The following is a 10950-nucleotide window of genomic DNA, read 5'->3' as shown; positions in this document are numbered from 1 at the left end:
TATGGCAAAACTCTTCATTTTTATATAATTTCTTCCAGCCTTGTTATTTTCAGAAATGACTGTGTTCTAGGAAATTTGAGAAACATTTCACAAACAAGCAACGCTTCTGTGAGTCTGATGTAGCTGCCAAGACAGGCTTCAAAGGCTGTCGAAGAATGATGGGGGCAAACTGAATGTCAGTGGCGATAGAACCTTTAACCTTCATTTCATGTACTGGCGGTACATGCTTTAGTACATCATGTTCTGTGGTCTCTTCGGTGATTGCAGGGTTCTAGTAGATGTGTAAAATATACAACTGTCCGTTATCAACTGCTTTTCTTCCACTGGTGAAATTGGGTTCCAAGCCAGCCAGCCATTCATAARAACGATGAAGATTTCATTTAAAAGAAGTTGGATCCAAGAAGCTACCCCGAAAACCTAGCAAGACACACACGACATRAAACACAGACAACGTGACCCCAAACGGAGACGCACACAACGGCTCAAGATTACAAGTCGACTACTATAAATCTTAATAGTCTCAGTGCTTTCGATTTGTCCCAAAGATGAAATGCACAATGTTCATCTGAGCACGGGGTTGTGAGCTATCTCTGTTTCCCTGAGCTATGGCTCCTGGTTCGCTAATAAAGCAGCGTGTCTGCCAGAGTAATTGCAGTCGTTTCCCTCAGTCCTACGAGCGGACTATCTGGACTAGACCAGTAAACACAGGTCCCCTGGCAGCAAGCATACAGACAGAGAGAGCATGATTCAGACCGGTGTCTACCAGGCTGTTTCAATGGTGGACAGAGGGTCAAATGACACATGCACCATGTCATTCTGACCTGAGTAATATAAACAGGCAAGCCCTCCTGGAGACTTCATGTTGATAGCCTACCATTGTGACTTATGGACATGGGAGCTTCYACAATAGTAAAACATTGGGCATTTTCCGTGGCACAAAGCTGCTAAGTCAAACTGCAAAAGTTGGCTTATGAACAAAAAAMATCAAAGTTGTCCTATTGCTTGATAAATATTTTGTTTGTTTAATTCCAACTGTTGAGAACGGTTTACAATAGCTTCGGTTAATGGTGGTTGTGGGCAGAGGCAATATCCACTACTTACATTAATTCCCTTTAAAAAAGAATCATAAGAGGGTCATACTTTAAAACAGAGGTCAAATCAAACAACTCACTGAAACAATGCAAAGGAGTGCACTTCTGCAGGGCACTTCAAATAAAACGTGCCYGCCCTACTCCAAGATATAAAAATAACTAACTGAACAGCGTGACAGCATACAATCAATGTTTACAATCTTTTTAATTGCTCTATAAATACAAGCTCTTTCATTACAATTCAGAGCTTTCTTGGTCGGGTCGGTTTTCAAAAAGAGACATCAATTTCCTAACGTTTTACCCAACAAAAATCTCTCATATGAAAAAAAAAGTTAGTAATTGTCCAGATTCACCCACTATCTCTTCCACTTTTCGAAAAAGAAAAATGTGATTATCAGAACACACAACAAAACATCTGCCATCTTCTACCCAGTCTTCCCCATCAGTGTGTCAGCCATCTTGGGCAGGAACATTTCTAGGAAGTGAAAGAAGTCCTGGTACAGTCCGGCGCCATCAGCAGAGGGGCGAAACATGATCACGGCCTTGGTGCTCTCTGTGCCGCCCACCACCTGGGCCTGAAGCTGTAACTCCAGTGGCTCCTTGTCCACTATGTACTGGGRCTKCAGCTCCACACTGCTGGAGAGATGGGGCCTGGAGTCAGAAGGGGCCAGAGGGGGCTTGGAGTCCATGTTCATCGCCCCTTTAAACAGCTCCCACCTCACCTCCCGCCGGCCCGCTCACACCCTGTGCCTCTGGACATAGGTCCAGCGTGGAGACCTGGGCTGATTCCCGCTGTAACTGTCCAGCCCTGCAGGGACATGGAGGCATCGCTGCTCTCAGAGGACAGCAGCGCTCTCTTGGCTCCCGGTGTGGCCTTGCTCTGGGGGCTGCAGTCACTGCTTGAGGAGGCACAGCGGTTGGCGTCCTCACCGTGGTTGTTGTTGATTTACAGTATCCATTCCCTCAGTGCTTTCCTGCATGCCTGTGTTAATCAGGGTGCACTAGAGCACTCCCTGAAACAGCCCCTCCACTGCAGAGCACACCCTCTGGAACCAGAGCAGGCGGAAGCCGTCCCCGGGAGAGTGCAGATGGCTGCGGACCGCCTCGGGGAGCGAAGYAGCCTTGAAGGGGAWGCTGATGGCTAGTGCCTGCTCCGCCACCCTTGTGGTGGTGGAGGTGAGGATCCTTGTCCCAGGGGGTGAAAAGGCGCACCAGGACCCACACCTTGCCTTTGGTGGACTTGGGCTCGTACTGCAGGCTGCAGCAGTACTTCTCTGCCTCCTGGCACACCCTCTGAAAGCTCCTCTGGCTGCGCTCCGTTAGGTTGCCCGCCACATTGTGGCTCAGCTCGAAGGGGTCCAGCACATTGAAGAGGCCAAGCTTAGGGTCTGAGGTCCTCTCCTGCTCCGTTGCCTCCCCTTCCCGCTTTACCTTGTCTCGGCTAAGAAAGCTGGTGACGGGGAGTGAACAACCCTCCCTGATGGAGCTGACAGAGCTGGCAAAGACAAACTGGGTATAGAAGGAGAAGTCCGACAGCAGGGAACCTACAGAGAAATACAAAGGAAAGCCTCAAGCTATTGATCAGCCCAAAATGAATAAATGATGTGAAAACAACTGAGGGTGTTATACCGAAGATGTACTTAGAGCCAGTTGGGTAAGATGATAACCTGTAAATAATACATCCAACTTCACCATTACTCCCTAATTGGTATAAAAACAGATTTAACATTGTACCTGCCAATACAACTAAGGTATTTTCATTGCTTTCATGAAGAGTGCCTTACTTTTCSTTCTATGTTTTTCTCTCACCCAAATAGCACCTTCAATTCTACTACTGATATCCTGAATTTCTCTCGTAACGCTGACCGTCCTTTTCTTCTGCGTGGTTGGATGTATTTTTCATGCAATTRTTGGTGTAATTTGCCCAGATCCTGGGTGTTCTTGCTGGAGGGCACAGCAATGGGCTCACTGGGGAAAGTGCAGTTCCAYCCTTCAATAACATACTCTTCCTCCTCACCTTAGAGGAATAGAGGAGCACAGTGGAAAAAAAAACATCAATACAAATAATAATTGAATTCACTAGGCACACAACTATACACATCCTCAGGTTAAACCTAGTTTCTGCCATATAGGGGACTGCATGGGTTAATATAGGGTACAACATGGACTACATAAATACAAGTCCTGCACATGCTAAATYGAAATGGCTTGAGAGGAGATGTGTGTTATCAGCATGCGTGTSATATTTGTGTTGAGCTTGGAAGCGGTGCAGACCGGAAGAAGTACATAACAGGCCATGTCCTTCAGCTGGTCCAATGTGGGGAGAACAGGAGGGTCACACTTCTGCAGATAGATCACCAGCAGGGTCAAAGCATAGTTATTCAGCAAGGGTCCCGCACCACTGAGATGACCTATGGGAGAAACACCATAGCGAGAGGACCGTCATTCCAAGCATGTGACACAAAGCAGCATAATACCGTATCGTCTGTTGACAAAAAGGTTCAAGATCGGCAGCAAGGTTCTGCTGCCCCCTACTGAATACAGTTCAAAATGGTATGACATCTWAGATGTTAGTCTACAGGATGCTGTGAAGATCACTCACCAGCRAGCTGCTTCTGTTTGGCCCAGTAGCGGGATGGTGTAGACCAGAGGGCGCAGCCTGGAGTCCAGCCCTGAGCACAGCTGCAGAAAATGGGTGCTCCTCACCGCCAGTCTGATGGGTGGAGGAATAGAGAGCAGGAGGGTCGGTTGGTGGTGACCCATGTTTGTGTTCATACCAGAAATACTAAGAGTTGTTGTTGTCTGACTTTTCTGATCATTATCAAGTTCCTAGGATGTAGGGCTAAGGGTCCGTCTGGGTCTGGGCTATACACAGTACAGTAGGCATAGAGATACAGTTGGAAGTCGGAAGTTTACATACACTTAGGTTGGAGTCATTAAAACTAGTTTTACAACCACTCCACAAATTTCTTGTTAACAAACTATAGTTTTAGCAAGTCGGTTAGGACAACTACTTTGTSRATGACACAAGTAATTTTTCCAACAATTGTTTACAGACAGATTATTTCACCTATAATTCACTGTATCACAATTCCAGTGGGTCAGAAGTTTACATACACTGTGCCTTTAAACGGCTTGGAAGATTCCAGAAAATTATGTCATGGCTTTAGAAGCTTCTGATAGGCTAATTGACATCATTTGAGTCCATTTGAGGTGTACCTGTAGATGTATTCCAAGGCCTACCTTCAAACTCAGTGCCTCTTTGCTTGACATCATGGGAAAATCAGAATAAATCAGCCAAGACCTCAGAAAAAAACCACGAAGCCGTCATTCTGCTCAGGAAGGAGACGTGTTCTGTCTCCTAGAGATGAACATACTTTGGTGTGAAAATTGCAAATCAATCCCAGAACAACAGCAAAGGACAGGTACAGCTTCCTTTTTAGTCACCATGGATGTGGAGTGTCTATACACCACCATTGAACATCAACAAGGATTGGCAGCTATGCACCATTTCTTGAGTACCCGGCCTGAAACTGAGATGCCTCCTACAGAATTCATTGTCTCACTGACTGAATGGACTCTTAATCATAACATCTTTATCTTTCAGGACCGTATTTTTAAACAAGTCAAAGGATGTGCCATGGGAGCTTGCTACAGCCCTTCCTACGCTGGTTTGTACTTGGGTAAATGGGAAAATGACTTCATTTTGGATCCTTCTAATAACCATTTCTTTGACCGGATTATATGGTGGGGACGCTATATTGATGTTTGCCTGTTTTGGTCCGACTCAGAAGATGAACTTATTTCCTTCCACCAATACCTTAACAGCATTAACCCTAACATCAAACTAACTATGGAGTACAGCAAGGATAACATAATTTTTTTGGACCTCGACATCAGTAAAAATGACAAAGGTTGTTTGCACACATCAATCTTTAGGAAGCCTACAGATGGGAATACCATTCTGAGGGCAGACAGCTTTCACCTCAAAAGGCTAAAAGAGAACATTCCATACGGCCAATTCCAAAGAGTCCGCAGAATTTGTTATCAGGAAACAGACTACAGTGTCAAATCTGCTAAATTGGAGAATCGCTTCTTGAATCGGGGCTACAGCGTTCAGGTCGTGAAAGATGCAGGTATAAGGGCTGGATTACGTGATAGAGAGAACTTGTTGCGAAAGGGAGTGCCTCGTGATACATCAGAGAGTGTATTTTGTTACAAAATACAGCACTGAAGCAGAGAACATTAAAATAATAATGAAAAGTAATTGGGGAATTATCCAAAGTGATACGCTACTACGCCAAGTCTTCACTGAGCCACCAGTCATAAGCTTTAAGAGATGTCCTACCCTAAATGACAAATTAGTCCACAGCTATCTTCCTGGTGACTCTCAAAAAACTTGGCTTGACCACAAACCCAGGGGCTCTTTTAAATGTAACCAGTGAAACCATTGCAGAAATATTGCACAGAAAAAGTATTTTGTTAACACAGCTTCTAAAATGGAGTATTACGTCAAGCATTTCATTAACTGCAAAACCACTCATGTCATCTATAGATTGGAATTTCCACAGTGCAAGGTGTTCTACAAGGTGTTCCAGGCAATGAAGACCTGTCAGACTTTTTAAAACTTTGTTTCTATTGAACATGCCATACAAATAAAGGCATTTTAATTAATTATATGAAGAGTGCCTTGGTCCTCCTTTCTTTTTGACAACAGCCTTGTTTCCTCCAGCACCTTGTGAAGATGCTGGAGGAAACAGGTACAAAACTATCTATATCCACAGTAAAATGAGTCCTATATTGATATAACCTGAAAGGCTGCTCAGCAAGGAAGAAGCCACTGCTCCAAAACCACATAAAAAAGCCAGTCTACAGTTTGCAACTGCAAATTGGGACAAAGATTATACTTTTTGTAGAAATGTCCTCTGGTCTGATGAAACAAAAATAGAACTGTTTGGCCATAATGACCATCGTTATGTTTGGAGGAAAAAGGGGGAGGCTTGCATGCTGAAGAACACCATCCCAACCGTGAAGCACGGGGGTGGCAGCATCATTTTGTGGGGGTGCTTTGCTGCAGGAGGGACTGGTGCACTTCACAAAATAGATGGCAACATGAGGAAGGAACATTATGTGGATATATTGAAGCAACATCTCAAGACATCAGACAGGAAGTTAAAGCTTGGTCACAAATGGGTCTTCCAAATGGACAATGACCTCAAGCATTACTTTCCAAAGTTGTGGCAAAATGGCTTAAGGACAACAAAGTCAAGGTATTGGAGTGGCCATAACAAAGCCCTGACCTCTATCCTACAGAAAATTTGTGGGCAGAACTGAAAAAGTGTGTGCGAGCAAGGAGGCCTACAAACCTGACTCGGTTACACCAGCTCTGTCAGGAGGAATGGGCAAAATTCACCCAATTTATTGTAGGAAGCTTGTGGAAGGCTACCTGGCATGTTTGACCCAAGTTAAACAATTTAAAACTCTGACCCACTGCGAATGTGATGATAGAAATAAAAGCTGAAATAAATCATTATTATTCTGACATTTCACATTCTGAAAATAAAGTGGTGATCCTAACTGACCAAACAGGGAATTTTTACTAGGATAAATGTCAGGAATTGTGAAAAACTGAGTTTAAATGTATTTGGCTAAGGTGTATGTAAACTGTATTTCATATGTCTTTGTTGTTGTAGGAAGACACCTCATAGCGGGTAACATCAGGGTTGCCCTTGTGTCTTATCATGAACGGGGTATGAAAAGGAGGTCCTCAGCCCTGGTGACGGAGGCTGCTGCAGCTACAGGACTACCTGTGTCTGTAGTTAAGGTATGAAATTGAGGGAAGGGGTGGGTGGGGGATGGAATTAGGGACATGTGACTACAGGGTTGGTGGATTTTGTGGGGTTAGTGGCAAGAGGGATTGGGGGACAAATTGATTTTGTGGAAAGTGGGGAAAGAAATAGGCTGTGTTCTGATACCCTGCATCCAGATGTGTTCACACTAATTTCACCTCATGCATTGGATTGGTGCAAGCATAATGGGGAGACATTCCACCACAGCACAAGACCACTGAACTACCCCAGGCCAAGCGTTTTCTTTCCTAACCCCCTGTATTATTAGAATATTGTCAAATAAAGAAGAAACAATCCACCACCTAAAACAGGATCAAGTCATGTTTAATTACGGTACTGTAAACTGCATTTTATCAACACAGAAGTTATACAGTGTTATGCTCMAATGTTTTTAGTTGAGTTACATCTAACGACAATGCTTTCCTTTCAAATGACAGAAATGGATTGGTAACTATGGGCGTTCACTTAATACTTRCTGCAACGCCCGGCGCCGCAAAGCTGCTGGTTATTAGAACAGTGTGTCTGCCTGTAACTTGTTTTGCTCAGAGATGCTGAAGGGAAACGGTATGTATTCTCAGATTCATATTTATTCCAACATTWAAAAAAACAGTCCTACGTTCTGCTGTGAAATGTTGAGAGTTGCTCAATACTTTCATCTCTCCATTCCAAAATGTTTTTGTTTTTTTTCCCGATTCACTACTACAAAAAAAAAATGATACATTTTAATTTGGCGGACGCCTTTTACGACACTCAAGGACATTTTGCATTAAATTGTAGGTCTACATAAAATGAAGTGCGATACATAAAGTCATAAAATCAAGTGCATCAATCAACAGCAATGTACATTCTGAACAATCTAAAATCAAAGGACGAGGCAAAATAGGACAGATAAAAAGAGGGAGGGGTTGGGAAGAGGATACAAACCTGGTTTAGGGTAAGGGTTTGGTTTAAGGTGGTAGGCTACCCGGTTTGGTTTAGTTGATCTCGTGTGGAGTCTGGCAGCAGAGTTCAGAACCAGTTGGAGTCAATTGATGACGTTGGTGGGGATCTGGTGAGGAGAGTTGACAGTAGTCTAGTCAGCAAGTAACGAAGGTCTGGTGAGGAGTAGTGTTACACTAGTCTAGTCAGGAAGTAACCAAGCGTCTGGTGAGGAGAGTGTACACAAGTCTAATCAGGAAGTAACCAAGGCCTGGTGAGGAGAGTGTTACACTAGTCTAATCAGGAAGTAACCAAGGCGTTTGGTGAGGAGAGTGTTACACTAGTCTAATCAGGAAGTAACCAAGGCGTCTGGTGAGGAGAGTGTGACAGTAGTCTAATCAGGTAACACAAAAAGGCATTTGGTGAGGAGAGTGTACAGTAGTCTAGTCAGGAAGTAACACAGAGCATCTGGTGAGGAGAGTGTTACACTAGTCCTATCAGGAAGAAACCAAGGCATCTGTGAGGGAGAGTGTTACCAGCTAGTCTAATAAGGAAGTAACCAAGGCATCTGGTAGAGAGTGTTACACTAGTCAGTCAGGAAGTAACCAAGGCATCTGGTGAGGAGAGTGTTACATAGTTTAGTCAGGAAGTAACCAAGGCATCTGGTGGAGAGAATGTTACAGTAGTCTAGTCAGAAGTAACCAAGGCATCTGGTAAGAGAATGTACTAGTGTTAGTCAGGAAGTAACCAGGCAATCTGATGAAGAAGAGTGTTACAGTAGTCTAGTCAGGAAGTAACCAAGGCATCTGGAAAGAGAATGTTACAGTAGTTTAGTCAGGAAGTAACCAAGGCTCTGGTGAGAGAGTGTTACAGTAGTCTAATCAGGAAGTAACCAAGGCATCTGGTGATGAAGTGTTTACACTAGTCTAATCAGGAAGTATACGAAGGCATCTGTGAGGAGAGTGTGACATAGTCTAGTCAGGAAGTAAACAAGGCATCTGGTGAGGAGAGTGTAACATAGTCTAGTCAGGAAGAACCAAGGCATCTGTAAAGAGTGTTACAGTAGTCTAGTCAGGAAGTAACCAAGGCAATCTGGATGAGGAGAGTGTTACGGTAGTCTAATCAGGAAGTAACAAGGCATCTGGTGAGAGAGTGTTACAGTAGTCTAGTCAGAAGTACCAAGGCATCTGGTGAGGAAGTGTTTACAGCTAGTCTAGTCAGGAAGTAACAAGGCATTGGTGAGGAGAGTGTTACAGTAGTCTAATCAGGAAGTAACCAAGCATCTGGTGACGAAGATGTGTTACATAGTCTAGTCAGGAAGTAACCAAGGCATCTGGTAAAGAGAGAGTTTACATAGTCTAGTCAGAAGTAACAAGGCATCTGTGAGGAGAGTGTTCAGTAGTCTAATCAGTGAAGTACACCAAGGCATCTGGTGAGAGAGAGTGTTACACTAGTCTAATCAGGAATAACCAAGGCATCTGGTTGAGGAGAGTGTTACACTCGTGCGAGTCAGGAAGTAACCAAGCATCTTGGTGACGAGAGTGTTCAACTAGTCTAGTCAGGAAGTAACAAGGCACTTGGTGGAGAGTGTTACAGAGTCGATCAGGAGTAACCAAGGCATCTGGTGAAGGAGAGTGTTACACTAGTCTAATCAGGAAGTAACCAAGGCATCTGGTGAGGAGAAGTGGTGACATAGTCTAGTCAGGTCAAGTAACGAAGGCATCTGGTGAGGAGACGTGTACGACTAGTCTGAATCAGAGTAACCAAGGCAGTCTGGTGAGAGAGTGTTACATCTAGTTCTATCAGGAAGAACCAAGCGTCTGGTGAGGAAGTGTACAGTAGTCTAACAGGAAGTAACAAGGCTCTGGTGAGAGATTGTTACAGTAGTCTAGTCAGCGAGTAACCAAGGCATCTGGTGAGGAGAGTGTTACACTGTCTCGAGTCAGGAAGGTACCCAAGCACCGTTAGGAGAGTGTATACACTAGTCTAAATCGAGAACCAAGGCATCTGGTAGGAGAGTGTACACTAGTCTAGTCAGGAAGTAACCAAGGCATCTGGTGAGGAGAGTGTTACACGAGTCTAGTCAGGAAGTAACCAAGGCATTCTGGTGAGGAGAGTGTTACAGTAGTCTAGTCAGGAAGTAACCAAGGCATCTGTGGAGAAATGTTACATAGTCTAGTCAGGAAGTACCAAGCATCTGGTAAAAGAGATGTTACAGTAGTTAATCAGGAAGTAACCAAGGCATCTGTGAGGAGAGTGTTACAGTAGTCTATCAGGAAGTAACCAAGGCACTGGTAAAAGAGAATGTTACAGTAGTTAGTCAGAAGTAACCAAGGCATCTGTGAGGAGAGTGTTACATAGTCTAATCAGGAAGTAACCAAGGCATCTGGTGAAGAGAGTGTTACACTAGTTATCAGAAGTAACCAAGGCATCTGGTGAGGAGAGTGTACATAGTCTAGTCAGGAAGTAAACAGAGGCATCTGTGAGGAGAGTGTTCGGTAGTCTAGTCAAGAAGTAACGCAAGCCATCTGGTGAGGAGAGTGTTAACACTAGTCTAGCTATCAGGGAAGTAACCCAGGCATCTGGTGAGGAGAGTGTTACACTCGTCGAGTCAGGAAGTACAAGGCAATCTGGTAGCGTAGTGTTACGATAGCTACGAGTTACAAGACCTGTGGGGTACACCATGAGTCGAATCGAGTAAGCCAAGCACTCTGGGTTGAGCAGATAGTCTACACTGAGTTTCTAATCAGGAGTACCCAAGCATCTGGTGAGAGAGGGACACGGTAGTCTATCAGAAGTAACACAGCGCTGAGACGAGTGTACAGTATCGTAGCAGAGACGAAGCATCTGTGAGGGAGAGTGTAACACTAAGCCTAATCGGAAGTAACCAATAGGCGTCTGTGAGAGAGATGTTACACTATCTAATCAGAGGGAAGTAACAAGGCGTCTTGGTGAGGAGAGTGGACAGTTACCTGAATCTAGGAAGTAACAAGGTCTGTGAGTCGAGAGTGGTTACACGGTAGTCGCTAGAGTGTCAGTGGTGTGAAGTAAAACGGCATCTGGGAGAAATGTTACACATGTCCGAGTCTAGC

At 44.3% G+C, this 10950-nt stretch overlaps 1 pseudogene; it reads right to left on the bottom strand.

The window, feature by feature from the left end:
* Nucleotides 1-1511: 1511 nt before the first annotated feature.
* Nucleotides 1512-3854, bottom strand: LOC112080574 (speckle targeted PIP5K1A-regulated poly(A) polymerase-like; annotated as a pseudogene).
* Between the last annotated feature and the right edge of the window lie 7096 nt (nt 3855-10950).

This window comes from Salvelinus sp. IW2-2015, unplaced genomic scaffold (genome assembly GCF_002910315.2).
Source record: "Salvelinus sp. IW2-2015 unplaced genomic scaffold, ASM291031v2 Un_scaffold16382, whole genome shotgun sequence".
NCBI classification, from domain to species: Eukaryota; Metazoa; Chordata; class Actinopteri; order Salmoniformes; family Salmonidae; genus Salvelinus; species Salvelinus sp. IW2-2015.
The sequence above is the reverse complement of the archived record's forward strand: the minus strand, read 5'-3'. Positions and strand labels throughout refer to the sequence as shown.